The sequence below is a fragment of the Meleagris gallopavo genome, chromosome 20, assembly GCF_905368555.1.
Source record: "Meleagris gallopavo chromosome 20, MGAL_WU_HG_1.1, whole genome shotgun sequence".
Lineage (NCBI taxonomy): Eukaryota > Metazoa > Chordata > Aves > Galliformes > Phasianidae > Meleagris > Meleagris gallopavo.
Window position 1 is genome coordinate 6,034,480 of NC_139423.1, and position 18,215 is coordinate 6,052,694.

Genomic DNA, 18,215 nt, shown 5'->3' on the forward strand with positions numbered 1-18,215 from the left:
TGAGCTCCTGGAAGCAGCGTGGCTGTGGTGCTACCTTCCCACACAGTGCTGTGCTGATGCCATTGAGCAGCACAGAGCTGCTGACCCAACAGGGGTACGTGGTGGGCTCAGGGCGTTTGGCTGAGCTGTGGAGATGGGCTGAGAGTCTGCAACCACTCCAGTCCTCAGGCAGATCTTGTCCCAGCCCCAAATCCAGGTCATATGAATCTTTTATTTTCCCTTTCCTCTCCCACCCAAAGTTCACTCTATTCACTTTTGTTTTGAGCAAATGAACGCGCTGTGAAGGAGACTTGCATTCCTCTGGATAATCTTAGGCAAACATGGCCTGGCTGTGTTTTTTCAATTAATCGGAGTTTCTCTTGCCTTTCATCCCCTTTCCCCTGGATCCCAACTGCAGGCTCTGCATCCTGCTCAGCAGTGGGACGTGGTATGGACACAATGGGGACGCAGTAGGGACAGGGGTGGCTTCAGTGCAGGCTGTGCTGAGCCACTGATGTGTGCTGTTTGCCCCAGGGTTCCTTTCAACACTGGGAAGGTGCTCAGTGCGTGCCATGTCCTGGCTGCTGGGCTCATGTCAGTCCCATTGGCTTCACCCAACATCTCTTCCCAAGAGGAGCATAGGTGCTGTCCTGGCAGCCTGTGCTGCTGCTGTGCTTTGGGTGGCATTACACCTTGTTGTGCCCTTGCAATTTGGATAGGAAACTTCTGCAGGGCCTGATTGTGCTTAATAATAACAGGGTCTGTTCGTTCCCTTGGCAGCTCTACTGGAGGGGATGTTCTATGGGACTCAGCAAAGTTTATGGGACTTCTTAAATTTCACCCAAACCTTCTTCTTCCCCTTCTTCCCTCATTTTATTTTTTCTCTTCTTTTCTGCTAAACAGAATCTCAAGTTGGAGCCACCAAAAACAGTCAGTCCTCTTAAAACTCAGCTTTGTTACAGTGCTAAAATAAACACTGGGGAACTGCTGCTTGCATGAAACCACTCTCAACGGCCACGTAAAGTGTATAGAAAACATGGTGTCTGGTCTTTGGGTGCCTGTGGGTGCAAACAACATGGCTTGCAAGGGGCATCTGTCCAAGCACATGGATGGCAGGTCCCCCATCACTCGCAGGTGTTTGTTTTGTAGCTGTTGCTCACAGCCCATTGGTGTTCTGCCTCAAAGCTTTTGGGTTGGTACCAATTTTTTTTTTTTTAAATATGTTTTTTCACACCAGCAGTTTTTAGTGTGAATAGGGCTATCTCCAGGGTGGGGGTCTTGGTGCCAAAGCACTGCGCTGAGCTGCTGCCAGCGGAGAGCAGTGGGGCAGAGGGAGGTTACAGGGCTGCTTTGCAGTGCAGGGGGGGACAGCAGATCCATGCTGGGCCCTTCTGAAGGGATGGGGCTGTACTTGTAGCGTGCATTATCTCACATAGGCATTTTCCTTCCTAATGCGACCCCCAAGGGACTCCAAATTCCCCACAGATTCTGGGGAGGGACAGCGGGTGTTCTGTTTGATGTCAACACATTGGATGTGGGCTTGGAGTGCATGAGGGGAGAGGGGACGTCTGCAATTCAGCTTTTTCGTGCCCCAAAGCAGAGATCATAGAGTCATTAAGGTTGGAAAAGACCCCTAAGGTCCCCCAACCCATCCCACCGTGCCCATAACCACGTCCCTCAGTGCCACATCTCTGCAGTTCTGGAACATCTCCAGGAACAGGGACTCCCCCACTCCCTGGGTAGCTGTGCCAGTGCCCAACCACTCTTGTGGAGAAGAAATGTTTCCTAATACCAAGCTGAAGATGAAGTGATGTGTGCGCATGATGGAGCGGGAGGTGGGTGGGAAGGACGAAAAGGCTGGGAAGTTTTAATGCAGAACTTGGGCCGTGATGCAGGGAATGAAGGTGGCAAAGTGGTGCAGGGCATTTGTTGTAAAGTTTTCTTGAAGGATACGAAGGTTGGGAAACCTCCACCGAGAGGAATGGTGTTGGGATGCGTGTGGATTAGATGGAGGAGTGCAGCTCGCAGTTGTGAAGTCCTGCCTTCCCCTGCACCCTGCTGGGCACTGCAGGGGGATACAGGATACAGGGGTCAGATGGTGCAGGGAAGAGTAGGAGAGTCCAGCCCTGAACTCCAGATGGGACCGGAGTGGGCCCCTGAGCCACTCCACAGTGCTGCTGTGCAGTCCCAGTGGTGTCTGCGGGACTGTGCACAGATCATTGGATGTGTGGGTTTGGGATCTGCCTTCCCTGCCATCCCACACACCCAGCACACCACTAACAGGGGTTTATTATTCCTCCTGCAGTTGCCAGGTAAGCTTGGCCTTGCCATAAAACTCCAGCAGGCGCTGGGAAAACACGGCGCTGCCAGGTCTGTTTGCCATGGGCGACGGCAGCTGTTTCTCCTCCTTCACCCCATCCAGGCCCCTTTCCCATCAGCACCTCTGCAGGGAGCTTTTTCCCACCTAGAAAGCTGCTGGAGCTCTTGGGGATGGGGGAGGAGGAGCAGGACAGAGGGCTCCCATGGAGAGCAGAACATTTCCCAGGTGTGTCAGCAGGTGACTTGCAGAGCCCTTGTCCATCACACTGTGAAGTGCTCAGGATGGGGTTTGTGGCACTTTCCAGACTTGCTTGGGAAAATCCATCATCTGACTGGAGCAGGAACCGTGAGCATCCCATGCATCCTACCTGGGTGACTTGTGGGATGTTTGTTGAGGCGGCATCCATCTGCTGTGCATCTGCAATGCTTGCATTCCTCAGTAGTGATCTGGGAGTGATGCTCATATTTTCACTAATTATGGACTTGGAGAGAACAAAATCCTTTCAGGTGATGGGAAGAAAAAGCACGTGTGTGCCCCCTCTGCTGCTGCAGATGTTTGCTCTCTGTTTTAGGGGGCACAGTGGCTAGGACTTAACTAATTGATTTAATTGCCAGAGGAGGCTGGTTGGGAACAGGATGCTGCAGCAGCCAGGTGGGCAGTGTGCAGTGTATGGGAGGGTTTGCTGCCTGAGCCAGGTGAGGAGTGCATCCCACACCACAGGTACAGACATGCAGCTGTGGGGCTGGGCAGGAGGCACATGCAGATGTTCCTGGAATTCCCAAGCCAAGCAGGGAACAGGATGGATCGGGAGGAGCTTGCCAAGGGGCTGAGAGGATGAGAGCTATGGGTTCTACCCACCCTTTTTTTCATGGGGTGGCTCTGGCAGATGTTGGTGGCAGTGATGCAGTGGATGTGCTCCTGTGGGTTGTTGCCTGGGAGGTTCTGTGCTGCTGAGTGTGGCCCAGTGCAGTTGCTGGATCCTGGAGGTGATGCTGTGGCTCAGCGTCATCCTTGCTCATGTGGGGCCAGCACCAAGGCCATCAGGAGGCGTTCACCTTTGGAAAGCTAAATGTGGCAAAATGGAAATCCCACAGATGGAGAAGAGCCTGCTTTGTCCAGGGGGTTGCTCCTATGCATGGCTTCGCTTACAGGGACTGTGTTGGAAGCCTATTGTGTGGTTACAGGGCTTCAGAAACGTGTTCAGCCAGAGCCTGTGCTCTGGAGAGATTTCCTTATGACCTCAGGGAGCACACGCGTGGTCCCTGCCAAGAACTCAACATCTGCACAATTGATACTTGGCAGGAAGCTTTAAAATCCATGCGTGTTCCCTGAGGTGAGGAGGGAAAGTGCCTGGATCTGCAGCTCCATCTCTGCACTGTCTCCAAGCCAGGAAGGAGCGGGACCAAAATCCGGACCCCTGAGGGTAGTGGCATATTCTGGGTCCCCCATACTGTGTGTGCAGGGAGCTGGGGAGCCTCTCGTGGGTCCTTCTGCCTCCCAGACTGGAGTTTCCTCTGAGTTCGGAGTGATGACAGCTGGTTGGGCAGATGCTCATGTCTGAAGGGCAGCAGATCTCACTGCACATCACCAGCTCAGGGCGCTTGCTATGCTCCTGCAGGGATGGAGGGGACTCTGTGGACACGTGGGACAGTGTTGACGCTGCAGAGGTGTTGGGAACCGTGGGTCTGCTCTGAGCAGGGCTCTCTTTGGAGTAAGCAGTGCCTTTAAGAACCCCTGTGCTCCCAGCTCGAAGTTGGCAGCCAAACTGGGCTCCTGGGTGTTGCAGATGTTTGCAGACTGTAGAGCTGTCCCCTCTGTCTGGTGCAGCAACTTTTGTTTCCCAGCTCATCGGTTTCAGAGACTTCAAATGCAACAAGCAGCTCGTTCTGCTGCTCTCTTGCCCTTAGAAAAGCCTCTGACTTCAGGAAGCAGGTGAATGCCCTCTATAGGCAAGAGGTTTGCTTTATTCCTTGTTGGTCCTGCGTGGTCCCCAGCAGTGTGGGAGGAGGCAGGTGGGATTTCTGCCACGCTGTCACCTGGAGATTGCTGTAGTGATAATCCTCTCAGAAACAAAGATATGGAGGAGAACCTGTTGGACAGAAAGTGGAGGGTTGGACAGAGAGTGCAGCTGCGTAGGGGAACAGGAACGTGGCCAAGGGCACAGGGGTATGCATGGGGCTGCTGCAGCTCTCAGGCAAGCTGTAGCATTTAATTAATGAGTCGTTATTGTTGCTGTCATGTGCGGGATTGGGCTGTGTGTTCAGAGCTGTCTGACTGCTTGGAGTTGGGGTCAGGTAAATCCATTACTTGAGGACAACAGAGCCACAGCATGCAGGGTTGCCGGGCTGCCACTGTGTCCCACATCCATGGCAGAGCTAAGCCTCTCTCTGTGTCTGCCTTGGTTTCTCCATCTGAGTAACACTGCATTGGATACTGCTGCTTCGTACAGCAGGGAGAAGAGCTGGAGATTTATCCCTTGCTCCAGTGAAGACGTGGGGAGTTTGGTGACGGGAGCATTGGTGTGAGGGGACACAGCTGTCCCCACGGCACAGATGGGCCGTGCTGTGCAGTGTTGCAGGGTCTCTGTGCCCCATGTTCTGCCCGTGGCAGGCTGCATGGTGGCCCCAGCCACTTTCCCTCATGCCAGAATAAACAGAGGTGAATGGCTTTGCAGGCTCTGCCGATGGCTTTTCCAGCAGTAATTAACTGGGCTGCAATAAAAGTCTGAAGGTTTCTGGGCCATATGGCTGCTGCCCTGCTCACTGACCTGATGCATCACAATGCAGTGACATTGTGGCTGCAGGGCACATAGCTGCTGTCACCTTCCCAAATACATCCATCCCAGAGCCTGGGGGTGTGGATGGCTCTCCCAAAGAGGAGAAAACACATTAGAGCTGCTTGGTCCGTGAAGCCACATGTCCTCAGGAGGCACCTTGCTGTCCTCACACTGCACTGGGGCATTGGAGGCATTTGCTGGGCAGGGCTCGGAGCATCTCACAAGGGTATGTGCTGGAGTTTGTCCCTGTTTCTCTCTTCAGCCTTTCTTGGAGAGGAGAGAAAGGGGAAATGAGGGACACAGTCACCTTTGTCCACCTCATGTATCTCTGGAGATGCAAACAGAGTTGTACAATCCAGGAAAAATCCTCTTCCCCATCATGGAGCCACGGCTCGTGACTTGGATGGTGCAGAGGGGCTTGTGGGTTTTCTTCCTCTCCCTCCTGGTTGCCTTCCCAGCGTCTGTCTGTCCTGGCTGGCTCGGATTTTGGGCCAACCCCAAGAACACTGAGTTTACTTTGAGGAACGTCCCCCTGGGTGGACCCTGCGGGAGGAGGATGGTGGTGGAGGGAACTGTGCCTCTCCTGTTCCCGGGGCTTGTTTGAAGGTTGCTGTGGTCAGCATGGAGGCTGCCTGCGAGGACCTGAGGATGTTTGGTGTGAGCTCATCTGGAGGCTTATTTAGGGACCACCAGCGAGCTGCCGCGTACCGCAGGAATTGGGCTGCGGACACCTTTTGATATGGCAAAGGCAAATATTGAGAAACCCTTCTGCACAGGGAGGGGGTTGGTGGGCACCGCCTGCAGGCTGCAGCTGGGATGGAATGTGTGATGGATGGCAGTGGGGTGGCACATGAAAGGTGCACAGAGGTTGTTAAAGCGGGGACCCAGAGCCCCCGGCTGCCTCTGGGAGACCACCAGAGCTTTGTGGGGTTGGGACAGAGCAGCGTGTATTCCTTCTCCTCCCTTCATCTTTAAATACCACCCCGCAGATCGAAAGGAAAAAATAAATGCACTCAAAATGGCATCGTTTTGCGGTGCCTCTAGGCCTATTTATATTTTTATTGCTCCCACCGTTTTTAGATAATAACTTTCTTCATGAAAGCATTGGTATGTATGTGCAATTAATCCGTGCATCATCTTCAGAAGGCAATTTTATAGCTGGGCGTAGGGTGGGAGCTGCGGGTTCCTGGCTGTCATAGGGCTGATCTCGAGGTTTTCAGCCCATTTGGGGCCAATCTGACCTCTCGTTCCTGAGGCTGCGAGCTCTCCTGGTTGAGTTATTATGGAGCACGGTTGCTTCATTCCCACTGTGTCGGGTGAAAATACATTTCCCAGCAGTGAAATGAGTCAAACATCCCCAAAAGCTGGTGTGCGGAGGGCTGAATCAGGCTGACATCAGGCAGAGCCCTGGGACAGGGCTGGCTGCTCCTCCCCCTGGCAGCTCAGCTCTCCCATTCCCGGTGGAAAATGAACCAAATCTTTTGACTTCCGACTGAAACGTAAGATGTGAGATAAGTGTTTACTGGAAGGCTCTTGCTGCCAAATAGCCTGGAGACCCTTTCCTTCCTCCTCTCTGAACAAGAGTCCAGGTGTTAACTGCCTCTCTGAGATATGTTTCTTAGCACATCCTGATCTGAAAGGAGATTTTTGTGTTTGTCAGAGTGATTCGGAGCCTTTGAACAGCGCACAAACCACGGGCTCTGATCAGATGTTACCATCCCCAGACGTGTTCCATCCATGAAGATGTGGCACATGGTTATGGGTATGGTGGGGATGGGTTGGGGTTGGACTTGGGGATCTTAGTGATCTTCTCCAGCCTCAGTGATGATATAATTTCTGTGCTCTCAGTTCACTCCAAGCCATCCGTTACAGATCCATTGCAAAGCTGGCACTTTGTGCATGGAAGGATGAGGGGTTGTAACACTGCTGCAGGATGGAGTGGGCACAGGTGTGAGCCTGCCTGCTGCTGCTTCCTTTCTGTGGTTGAAGTGCAAATGGAGCAAGCTCCAGCCCCACGATGTTTATCTTGGAGGTTAAATCTGGAGAGCCCATGGTCTCCAAATTCATGCTGGAAGGAATGGGGAGAGGGGGCTGAGCCCCCACAGTGCATGCACCTCTTTAACCATGCCTTATAAATGAGGGGTTAGAAAGAGAAAGGGTGAAGAAGTGCAGAGCTTTGGAATAACTGGAGGCAAAAAGATGAGTGCAGCCTGAATTGTTCCACCTGTGTGTGGGTTTTGTGTTTTCTCTTGGGGAAGAAAACACAAAGCTCAGTGATACTGAAGCTGGAAATGCCTGTCCCACAAGTAAGGACACAGAGCATCTGCTCCTTGTGCATGGCCAGCATCTCCCGTAGCTCTGGGCCATATCTGAGCTTTTTCTGCATCTCTTCCCCTCCTCAGAGTTCTGAGTCTGCCTGTTCCACTGCATCCCAGCTCCATGCCTGCCCAGCATGATTTGTACCATGCACCCCTCCCCTGGATGTGATCCTGAGCTGCAGTGTAGCATCCTCTGGGCACATCACTCTTGTGGCCAGCAGTGAGACGCTGCTCCAAACCTTTAAGGCTGATGCATGGGGCAGGAGAGGGGAAGCATCTACCTCTGGGATACGTTGCAGTAATGTTCCCAAACACTTCATCTCATGTACACTGCGTACTACAAGTGTTCCTACAGTGCTCAGGGTTGTTTTTGCAGTGTTGTTTGTATAAGAGATCACGCATGGTGCCTACATGCTTCTGGCACTTATAAACCCAGGTAGGCTGTGTTTATCCTGGGGATTGGCCTTGGTCGCAGTCATCTGGGGCCTAGCCAGCAGCATAGCTAGACTGACATATATATATATATATATATATATATATTATTTAAAAGAGCCCTAGTTGTTGAGAGGCCAAGCCTGCTTGCCTTGCTGATGAAAAACGTGGCTGCAAGCAGCTCTACTCTGCCTGAGCTGGTGTAGTTGTGCCAGTGGGCAGGGGGAGCACATGTGGGGTGCAGCAGTGTGACAAACGGACTGCCTGGTGCAGATCTAGGCTTGGGACTATGAGGTCTGTCCCACGTGTGACTTGTTTCATTAAATCTTTCCCTATGGGGTGGGTTACTGGGCTGTGGATCAGCACCAGTAAAGCATGTGGACCCAAAGTTCTCAGTCTTGTCCAAGAGCCCTCCTGGAAATTGGGTCAACCTCCAGCATTTGTGTCCTCCCTGGGAGTCCAAACTCAGTATGCTGGGGCTGGGCTGAGTGCTTTTTGCTTGATCTAGAAGGCAGAATTTAATTAAATGAGATGTTGATCTCATCCACTGGGAGTTCTCCTCATGGGCACTGTGCCCTGGATCATGCCCGGGGCATGGGATGGGGGAAAGAGTAGGGTGGTGGGAGGAAGGCTGGGCAGATGGGGGTATCCAAGAGCTGTAATTGGTTGTTGGGGGATGATTGCTTGTGATGGTCTCACGCCTTGAATCGTAACATCAAACTCAGCTCCACGTGGCTGTGCATAGGAGAAAGTGAGTGTGACCTTGTGGCACATTCAGTGGGGTTTGTCGTGATGCTTGTGAATGTCAGGTGAAGATCAACCCTTGATTTCTTAGAGCATTATGGGTGCAGATCACCTGTTTGTGTTTCTTGGAGCACTGGTGCTATTTCCTCTCTGAGGAAAGAGGATGAGTTTTAAAACAACGCCAAAGTGAGTGTGGCTTTAAAAATGAAATCATATTTAGTGCCTGTGATCCTCCCAGTATTACATGAAAATATCTTTCTTGGAAACTTGACATCTGCCCGCACTGTGAGCTTGCTGAGAACTGGAGAAGAGAGCTGGGAGCTGCCTGCCAGGCAGGGATGTGCAGGGCTGGGGATGGGTTGGCAGCTGCAGGACTGGGGTTGTGCTGGTGCTCCAGCAAGGAGAGCCTATTAAATAGAAATGGGCCGATTAATAAATCAAGACACCTGAAAAATGAAACCAGGGGGTTGAAAGAGGGTTTTTTGTTGTTTTTTTTTTTTCTTTCTTTCTTTCTCTTTTTTCAGACTATTTTTTTTTTCTTTTCCCTCGGCCCTTTCTCAATTAAAGCAAACAAACATAAAGCTGCAGAGCGTGGCCGTGTTGTGCTGCGGTGAGCTCAGTGCCTGGTGCGGGTGCCTGCGTGGTGGGCGCTGAGCACAGCGCTGAAATGAGCCCCATAAATTACTGCTACAGTGCTGGGAGGTGTTGAAAAGGGATCAGTGGTTCCCTGGCTCTGGTGGGCAGCAGCGGGGAGAAGGTTGGGGGGCAGCCTGAGCTCCTCTCATGGGTAAATCATCCATTCTGGAAAGTGGATTTTCTCTAGAAATTCATCTTTGTGCATCTACGGTGTTGAGCAGCAATGAAAGGAAGATGTTGATGCTTAGGTTCCATTGGTACCCAGCCATACGTGTATGGAAATCACCTGGAATCACTGGGACATACGTAGAAATAGTACAAAGCCCTGTGTCCAACAGCAAGCCGGGGTGCTGGGGAGAGTGAGTTACAAGGAGCTTTTCACTTGGACAATTTCTTCCTGACCTACATTTCTATAATCCTGTGTAAAGTTGAAGTTTCAACCAATTGGCGTTTACCAAGCAAGAAACAGTTTAAATAAAATAAAATTCCTGTCTGGCTGTAGGAATGGCTCTGCTGGGAGGTCACCGGCATGGCCCCATCCCTGTGCTTTGCCTTCTGCTGGGGATGCTCTGTGGGGACATGCAAAGTCCTCGGGGTCATCAAATGTGCTGTAATCGTTCCCAGTCCCATAAGCGTTCCAAGTCTTAGGGCTGAGTTTTGGAGCACTAAAAGAAAGAAGACCACAGCCAGTGCAGGGCCGTTTGTAGGGCTGGCCGTGGCCATCAGCACCTCGCATTGCCTTGGAGAGATGTGACATTGTGTGTCAGGGCTGTGCTAAATCTGGATAGCTGGGGTAAAAGCAAGATGCAGAGAGCAAAAGGGATCTGAGAAATGCCAGAAGTTGACCTGGTATGAATGCAACAAGGTTTGCAAGGGGTTGGGTGATGCCTTTTGCTGGCTGCTGCTTGGGTTGATCCCTGCACTCTGTAGCATTGTGCGTGTGATGCTGCAGCGGTTTTGTGACAGCGGAGGTGACCGTTGCTCCCAGTGGGGATTCTCAGCTGAGAACTGCAGGGCTCCATTGTTTTATGGCCATTTTTCGTTCCTCTTACAGGGAAGTTTTATTTAAATTTAGCAATTAAAAAAAAAAAAAAATCCCCAATTTTGATGCCTTACCACTGGAAAACAAAAGAGCAGTGTGTCCATGGTTCAGAGCTCTGTGCTGAGTTATGCACATAAGGAATTTTTGTTGTTGCTCTCCACTTTCCTGCTCAGAGACAACTGCCCAGCTTCTCCAAAGGCCAACACAGGACTGAGGGCAGCTCTGCAGCATCCCACCCTGTGTCAGCAGCAACCCTAATCCTGACCTGGGATACCATCTCACTGCAGCTCAGAGGTAATTTTACCCCTTGATCCAGAGTGAAGTCCACTGTGTGAATTACACAGCATTCTGCCATGCTGATTTACTGCAGCAAGTTTTATAGTTACCATTTTATAAGGATGGGTGCACGGTGGGTTTCCCTGTTGCCCTGCAGGAGCCCTGGGGGGTCCCCAGGAGCCGCAGTTTTGCAGTTTTTTGAGTTCTTTGAGTTTCTCCCTCAAAGCACAGCCCTGATGCTCAGCATACTGCTTGCTGCTGTGACTGATGGTGCCTGGGAGAGGGCTGCATTGTGCCAGGGCTCTTGGATGAGGCTGTGTTCTGGGGCTGTGGTCCTGCTGTGCCCACCCTGTCATGCTTTGTCAGTGCCCGATATCCTTGTGTTTTCTTGCAGAAGGAAGGGGAACACGGAGAACTAATCAGGTTTGGGGCAGCACAGGAAAAAACGCTGCTTATGTTGATAATCCCTGGGGATAGAAGTCAGCTCAAGGTTGCAAAATGAATGCACAGCGTGATCATACTGTCAGGGAAATGGGGCTGGTGGGACAGATCTTGTCTATGGCACAGGCTGGGCTCAGTGTGGGTGCTTTGCCACCTGTGTTTGGGGACGCTCCCTGGTGCAAAGCTTTGCAGAAAGCAGCCTGACCCCAGTGTGAGGACTGGGACTGCCCTGGCTGAGCCCAAGCAAGTAGGATTTGCTGCACCGTTCTTACCCATATGCTCCACTCACAGGATGAGGAACAGGCTGAGGGTGTGAGGATAAGAATGGATGCTCCTTTAATCCTTTTATCCTGGGAACACAGCCCTGCTCGCCTTTGCTTGCAGGCAGGAGGTGCTGCAGAACTGGAGGACGTTTGCAGGTATGGAGAGCTCAGCTCTCCGCTCTCCTTCAAGCAGACCCAGTAACCCCGATAAACCCCAGTCTGCTTTGGGAATGGCATTAATGCACCTGGGCTGGTTTTGCCGTGCTGTCCTGTCTGAGCTGGCCTGGCCAGCAGCCTCTCTGCATTTTCCTGTGTTTCTGAGCCTCCAGCTCATTGGTAGAACCCAGGAGTTGGATGGGATCATCAGGGAAAGGCAGAAAGCAAAGCAGCTGTTTGGTTCCTGCCTGTGATGGGGGAATGCTGGAGTCCCAGCAGGAGAAGCAAAAATGCAGGGAGGCAAACAAAGTTCATGCCCCGGTAACACCATGCTGCTGCTGTCAGTCTGTCTGTCAGAGGGTTATCACTTTGGGGATGCTTTTAATAAAGGAGTCAGAGCTGTCATCGGGTGCCAGAGCCTGCAGGAGACCTCCAGCCCCTCCTGGGAGCGTGTTTTCCAAGCCTCAATTTTTCTTACCACCAAAAATGAAGGAGGATAGGACTTGCTTCATTCTTTCATCTGCCTGTCAGTCTTGATGTGACACTTTAAAGAGTGTCATCGCTTGAAAGAATTACCAGGGACAGCCAGAGATGGAGGCCCCCTCATCCCACACACACAGCAAGTGGAGGTGGGTACGCTGGAGGAATTTCTATTGGGGATGGTCGAAGGGATATTTCCAGTCTCACTTGTTTTAGGGGTGAGTGCCTATGGCTGTGGTGATATTTGGGCTGTGGTGCTTCCAGTGGCACTGAGAGCATCCCCCCCTTGAGGAGCTGTACTCTGTGGGACACACTGCAGCCACAGCCACTCCCTTTCATTCCTCGGATTTGAGACCAGCAGGTTGCTGCCATGCTGGAAAGGTGCTTTCTGCAGCTTGTGGCTGCTGCATCTGAATGCTGTGAGTATTTTGGGCGTGCTGGATCTTACATCAAGCTCTTGATGTAAACAATGAACATCCTTTGCACTCTTTGGGGTGCCCAGCCCTGGAGCAAGGGGCTCTCGTGCATCTTGACCCCTGCAGTGCAGTGCTGAGCATCCTGCTCTGCTCAGCCCCGGGTTGGGGAGGAGCACCCTGCAGCCATGAGCATATGTGAGCGTATGTTTGGTCTCAGGCACTGTCTGACTGTCTGCCCTTGATTCACGGCTATCTGTACTGTGTCAGGTCAGTGACTCAGTGCCAGCCCAGCAGCAACTCTGCAGCAAGGCTGACGGCACCTGTCTGGATGCTGTTATTTATTAACACGTTACCAGAAATGGGAACAGAATGGCTTCACTTCCTTTAGCTGAAGGAGTTTAATGGCATCTGAAGCCGTTTGGGATTTTGGCAAGATTTTGGTGTCTGATGCTTAGGTCAGTAAATGAAGGTAATCTCTCTGGACAGAAACTGAGATTGAGATTGGCTCTTACAATGGAGTCTGGTGCTTAACAAGAGCACGCATTTGCTTTGCAGCATTGTCAAAAAGCTGCTCCAATGGAGTAGACAGCAAAGCCACAGGGCAATGAGAGATGCTTCAAAGAGATGTCTGAGGAGGTGGGATGGGAGGTGGATGGATGTCCAGCAGAGGAAGCACGTGGCCAGGCAGAGCTGCGGTTATCCCCTCTCCAGATGGAACACATGCAAACAAGCAGAGAACACAGGATGGGTTCCTTGGCAGCTCCAGGGAGTGATGGGGTTTTATCCTTCTACGATGTTCTGTGGGGTTGCTGGTGTTGGGGACGTGGGGTGGCAGTAGGCTGTGCTGCCACCAGTGCTGGCAGAGCCTGGGAGGGCACCATGTGCTGGCAGAGCCGTGACTCACCGGCTCTGTTTCATCTCTCAGATCTTTTGCTTTTTTTCCTTTAATCCACTTGCCGCAACGACTTTATTTTACAATCCATTGCTGGGTTCACTGAGGAGCACTTTGGTCATTAAGCACGTTGGGGCATGTGAATAAATCTGCATCTCTCAACTGCGGATTGCTTTCAGGCTGGTATCAAATCGCCTTCCCTTGGGCTGCGGGAGTTACAGCACAAGCTCCCTGCACTGCTCCATGTCCACCACCTCCATGCTTTGAAGGCCAGCTGTGTGTGCAGGTCTGATTGGTACAACCCCAGATCTTTGCAGCTCCTTCCCATGCCAAAACTCTGTTCCCCTCTGCAGATCCACAAACTGTTGATCTTTCCTTTCTCTTTGCAGAGGTTTGGGTTCAGGCTGAGCTCTGCCTGGGCGTGCATGCAGGACCCAGTGCAAGGAGGTGCTGGGTGTGCTGGGGCAGTTGCTGCAAACAGGATCTAGCTCTCCAGCTGCATTTTTCTAAGTTCAACCCATAGGATGGGAAGCGCTTCAGCAATAAAAGCAGAATTGGGGCATGTCTGAGCAGGGCAAAGGGTCTGCAGGAGGGACAGGCAGAGGGAGCAGCACGGAGGTATTTCCAGCTGATGAGAGCCGAGTGAGCCATAACGCGAGCGCTGCCAGAATCGTTTCCCTGTCTGTTGGTTTCCTTTCCTGTTTGGCTTCGCTGCCTACACAGTTTGTGCTCAAGATGTCTGTAGACGCGATGCTCTCATCCTCCGTAGCCAAAAGCCTCATTTTTGTTCCTACGCTTTGCTCGGCTCCTTGCAAGCCCGTGGCAGGGGGTACAGGGCAGGAGGCAGCTCCCCATGCAGAAATGTGCATCTGATTGTCATCAAACTGCACTCTCAGTGCCTCCTGTTTGCTCTGGATGGATGCGCTGCCTTCCCCGGGCGGCTGCTGAGTGCGGAGGCAGCCCCGTGCCCTTACTCAGTGCCGGACATCTCTGCTCTCTGGGGTTTTAGTGGGCTCACAGAGAGGAGAAAAACAAGGCGGGGGCTGGAGGAGCATAGGGCTCACGGTGGGTGGCCAATGTGTGCTGCTGTGTGTCCTCCTGTGGCTGGAACAGCGCGGGCTGGGGAAGCAGATGCTGCTGGGTTGGGGAGCGTGGGGGCTGTGGGAGGCAGCGGTTTGGGGTAAGGGAAACTGCACCTGGAATGTGGTCCTCTGTGGGGTTCATGCTAGAGGATGTGCAGATGGTGGGGACAGGGGGAGGTGAGTTGTGGGTGGGTTTGGTCGTATCCCCAAGGTATGGGGAGGATGGATGGGCCTTCAGCAGAGGGCGTCGCTGGGACAAAGTGAAGCACTATCCTACTGTGCGTAGTGAAATGAGGGCATCTGAGGGGTAGCAGCTGGGCTGCATCGCCAAGGGTGCCAGAAGTCTGCGTGGGGAGGACAAGCTGAAATCCCAGTGGGCCAGAGAACAGGATAGGAGGACATCCTACAGCAGCAGCCAGGGCAGGAAATGTGATCTGCAGTGTCCCCATGCCACGGTGTCTTCATTCTGCAGTGTCTCCATCCCTCAGTGTTCCCATCCCATATCTTCATCCTGCAATGTCTCCATCCTGCAGCGTCCCCAGCAGCGCCGGCCGGTGCCCTTGCAGGGAAGTGGAGCGCATCAGGAAGCGCCTTTGATCTCGGGTGCTAACACCTTTTCAAATGAGCCGCACAAACAAGTGCCCTCCTCCCCTGTCCTGGCCGGGGCCAGGCTGATAACACATCAGAGCGTGCGCACACAGCTGCGATAGCGCTGTTTTATGGTGCTTTGATTGCTGCCAACCACGCCGCTCGCTCGCGGGAACTTCAAAAGCAGCGCTCCATCCCTGCAACGCCCTGTGCAAAGAGTGCAGCGCCGGGCTGTGCGCACACAACATCGATGTGTGTGCGTGTGTGTCTACGCCCAAATCTTTTTGCCCAGTCACATCTTTGCTATGGCAGCAGGGTGGGTTTGGGAAACCTTCTGGGGCTTACAGAGCTGGATGCGTACACTGAGGTTGGATCTTTGGGCATGCACGGGGGTGCATGGATGTGAGAGCTCCCAGAGGTGCAGGGAGGGGGTTTGCAGCCACTAGTCATGTGTTTGCCAGCAGCGTGGGAGTTAACATTGCAGTGGGGGCAAAGAGGAGGAGAAGGGCTCAGACCTCCCCCCCCAACTCCCCCCACTGCTGTGATTTCATTGAGGCTGTGTATTGGCCTCCCGAGAGTCAAGCAGGGTAACACCACAACATAAACAGAACATCTGGAAGCTCTTAAAGGGTTTTATTTTTTAACACATTTACAAGAGCCAGGGACTCTTTGCAAACTTGGAGATGCTGCACTGCTCCTTTCCCCCCGAAGTTGACTGTCAGTGGGTGTGGGGCCGTTCCCCATCTCTGTGCAGTATTTCTGGGGGCTCACTGCTTGGCCAGGAGGTGCCAATCTGGCTGGCATATTCCTTGCGAAGTCCAAAGCAAACAGATGATAAGTGCAGTGTGATAAGCGAACATAAACCTATTCCCGTCTTTCTGCGTGCTCCTGGCTCATGTTGGAGCAGGATGGGGACTTGAGCAGGGTTTGCTGGATGGAAAACCTGCTTCACGGGGGCTGAGCCACATGGGAGCTGGTGGTGTTGCACGTAGCAGAGGGGTTTGGATCCTCCATGCTGCTCGGCTGAGGGACCTATAGGGGAAGCCCATGGGCAGCAAAGCCAAATGGGATGATGCATTGCCATGCTGGTAACAGCATCTGCTGTCAGACTGTTTTCCTCTCCCCATCTCCATCCAAGTGGCTGCAAAAAAAAGTTTAAAAAAAAAAAAAAGGCTGGGAAAGTTGTCAGCATGCAGAGCAGCTCTTTGGGCTTGGGTGATGTTTCCAGCCTGTGCCAGCCTTGTGGCTGCCCTGCATCCTGCTCTGCAAGTGCTGCAACATGCTGCTGTCCCTTCCCTTGTGCATCCCTTGCATGAATACAAGCAAAATGAGCTGGTTCCCCTTCCTGTGCACTCTCATGTGTAGTGGTTTTGTTTCTTCTATGGAAACAGCCATTTGATTTCCTCTTGCCAGCCCCCAGCCATGTCTCCTGCTCACCTTTATGCTGGGTGTGGGTGTTGGGCTGCAGTGGGTCCCCGCTGGCCTTGGTGTCAAGGCTTGGAGATGACACTGAGAGCTGCTGGTGTGCCTCCCTCATCCATCATCCCAAAGGGTAACAAAGAGGAATGTCAATTTCCTCTATCACAACCCACTAACGCTGGATTTTTCCTTTGCAGGGCCAGCAGTGGAGGCTCGAGATGCACCTGAGAGGAGAGCCAATGCACTGCAGCAGGAGCAGCCACCAGGACCTCACCGTGGACGGGAGGGAGGAAGGACAGAGGCAGCACAGTGCCTGGCACCCTCAGGGATTGGGATGCACCCAGGGTCGTGCCGTGCTCCTTCCCCCAGCATTGACGTGGGAATGGCCCCAGTGCAGCCGCCCACCGCCGCTCACTGTGATCCAGGGTCCTGAGCTGACCTCGCTCTCCTGCACCCATGCAGGGCAGGAATGGCCGAATTACTGCTCCCTGCTGCGCTCTGCACATCCTCCTCCTGGCCGGGTGGCCTCAGGATCTGTGGGGCTGGATGGCTGCGTCCTCTCGGGTCAAACAGTAGCTCCATTTTTTCCCTTGCGAAGCACCAAGAGCTTGCCCGGTTCCAAAGAAGTAGCTGTGGATTTTTATTTTATTTTATTTTTTTCCCTCCTTCGTTCTTCTTTCTGAATCTTTTGGGGGTTTCGGGCTCTTATTGAGAATGCCGGGACCAGCACTGGGTGCAGCCCCATGCAGAGGGGGTGAACGCCTCTGGAGAAGCAATGGGAGCAGCACACCAAGAGCTGACAACTGCAGTGCCTTGGGTCTGAGACTGTCTGGGAGCTGTGTCCCTTCACATTACATGGCTGCATCCTCCCCAACACATCCCATAGGGGTGAGGTGGGATTCTGGGGGGGCACAGGGCCAAACCGCAGCGAAGGGGACGTCAAGAAGGGGAAAAATGTCACCCTCAGAAACAATTAAACTGCTTAATAAAATCCGTTGCCTCTCGGAGTGCTCGCTGTTCTTTTCCGTTTGCCTTGGCTCAGCCACACTTACATCATGGCCCTATCGCGGGGCTGCCGAGTGGACGGGTTTGATTGCACAGGAAACCGACGCTTTGGCAAACTTTTCTACCCCGGTAAAGCCAGGCCAAGAGCTTAATGCCTTTGCTTTGCAGAAAAATTCTTCCCTGTCCTTTCCCTCTTTTCTTTCTGCAACCCCTTAACCATCACCCGCCAACTAGGCGGCTGCCCCTCGCATGCCTCCTGCTCCAAGAGTGCCTGAGATGCAGATTAAATCCCCTTAAATCATGTTGTTTCATGTCCATGGACTATGTGTTCCCTCCCACCCTGTAGAGCCGAAGCACTGGAAGGTGCTGTGTGGAAACGTAACATCATAAAAGGATGTTTATGTAATGGAAATGTCCTTTGATTTTTTCTTTTTTAAGAGTTATTTCTTCAATTACCAAAAAAAAAAAACAAGGATGTCCTTTCATCTAAAAAGCACTATAGCCGTAGGCACGTGCATGAATGTGTTGGGTGTTCAGCTGTGGTGGAGTGACTTGTGGTCTCGATATTGAGCTGGTGGTGTGACTGCTGTGCTCCGCTGGAACAGCAGGTCCTTGGTCAGGAACATGGAGTTCTGGGCCCTTTCCTTTGAAAATATTACTTGAGTGTTTTGAGAACCATGTTTTGTGCTTGGGAAAACTATGGCAGAACAGTAAAGCCCAGAAATGTGCGGACATCACTTGGTGTTTGGTTTGGTGATGATGGGTGATGGTGATGTCAAATCCATTGTCATTGATTAAGTGTCCTTGGAGGCAGAAGTCAAGGTGATGCTCAGCCCTTAGCCACTGTTCATGTTTGAGGTGGGACTGATGCTCTTTTCTCCTCCTGGTGGAGTGGAGCCATGCCTCATGGAGCAGTGAGCAGGTGGTTGGGCAAATCACGGCATTCCCAT

At 52.5% G+C, this 18,215-nt stretch overlaps 1 long non-coding RNA gene across 1 annotated transcript in view; it reads left to right on the forward strand.

The window, feature by feature from the left end:
• The window catches only part of LOC116217320 (uncharacterized), a 38,139-nt gene extending 20,872 nt beyond the window's left edge, over positions 1–17,267 (forward strand). Inside the window, exon 3 of the long non-coding RNA XR_014887415.1 lies at positions 16,458–17,267. This is a non-coding gene — a long non-coding RNA (uncharacterized LOC116217320). The remainder of the gene's footprint in view (positions 1–16,457) is intronic.
• The last annotated feature ends 948 nt before the right edge of the window (positions 17,268–18,215 follow it).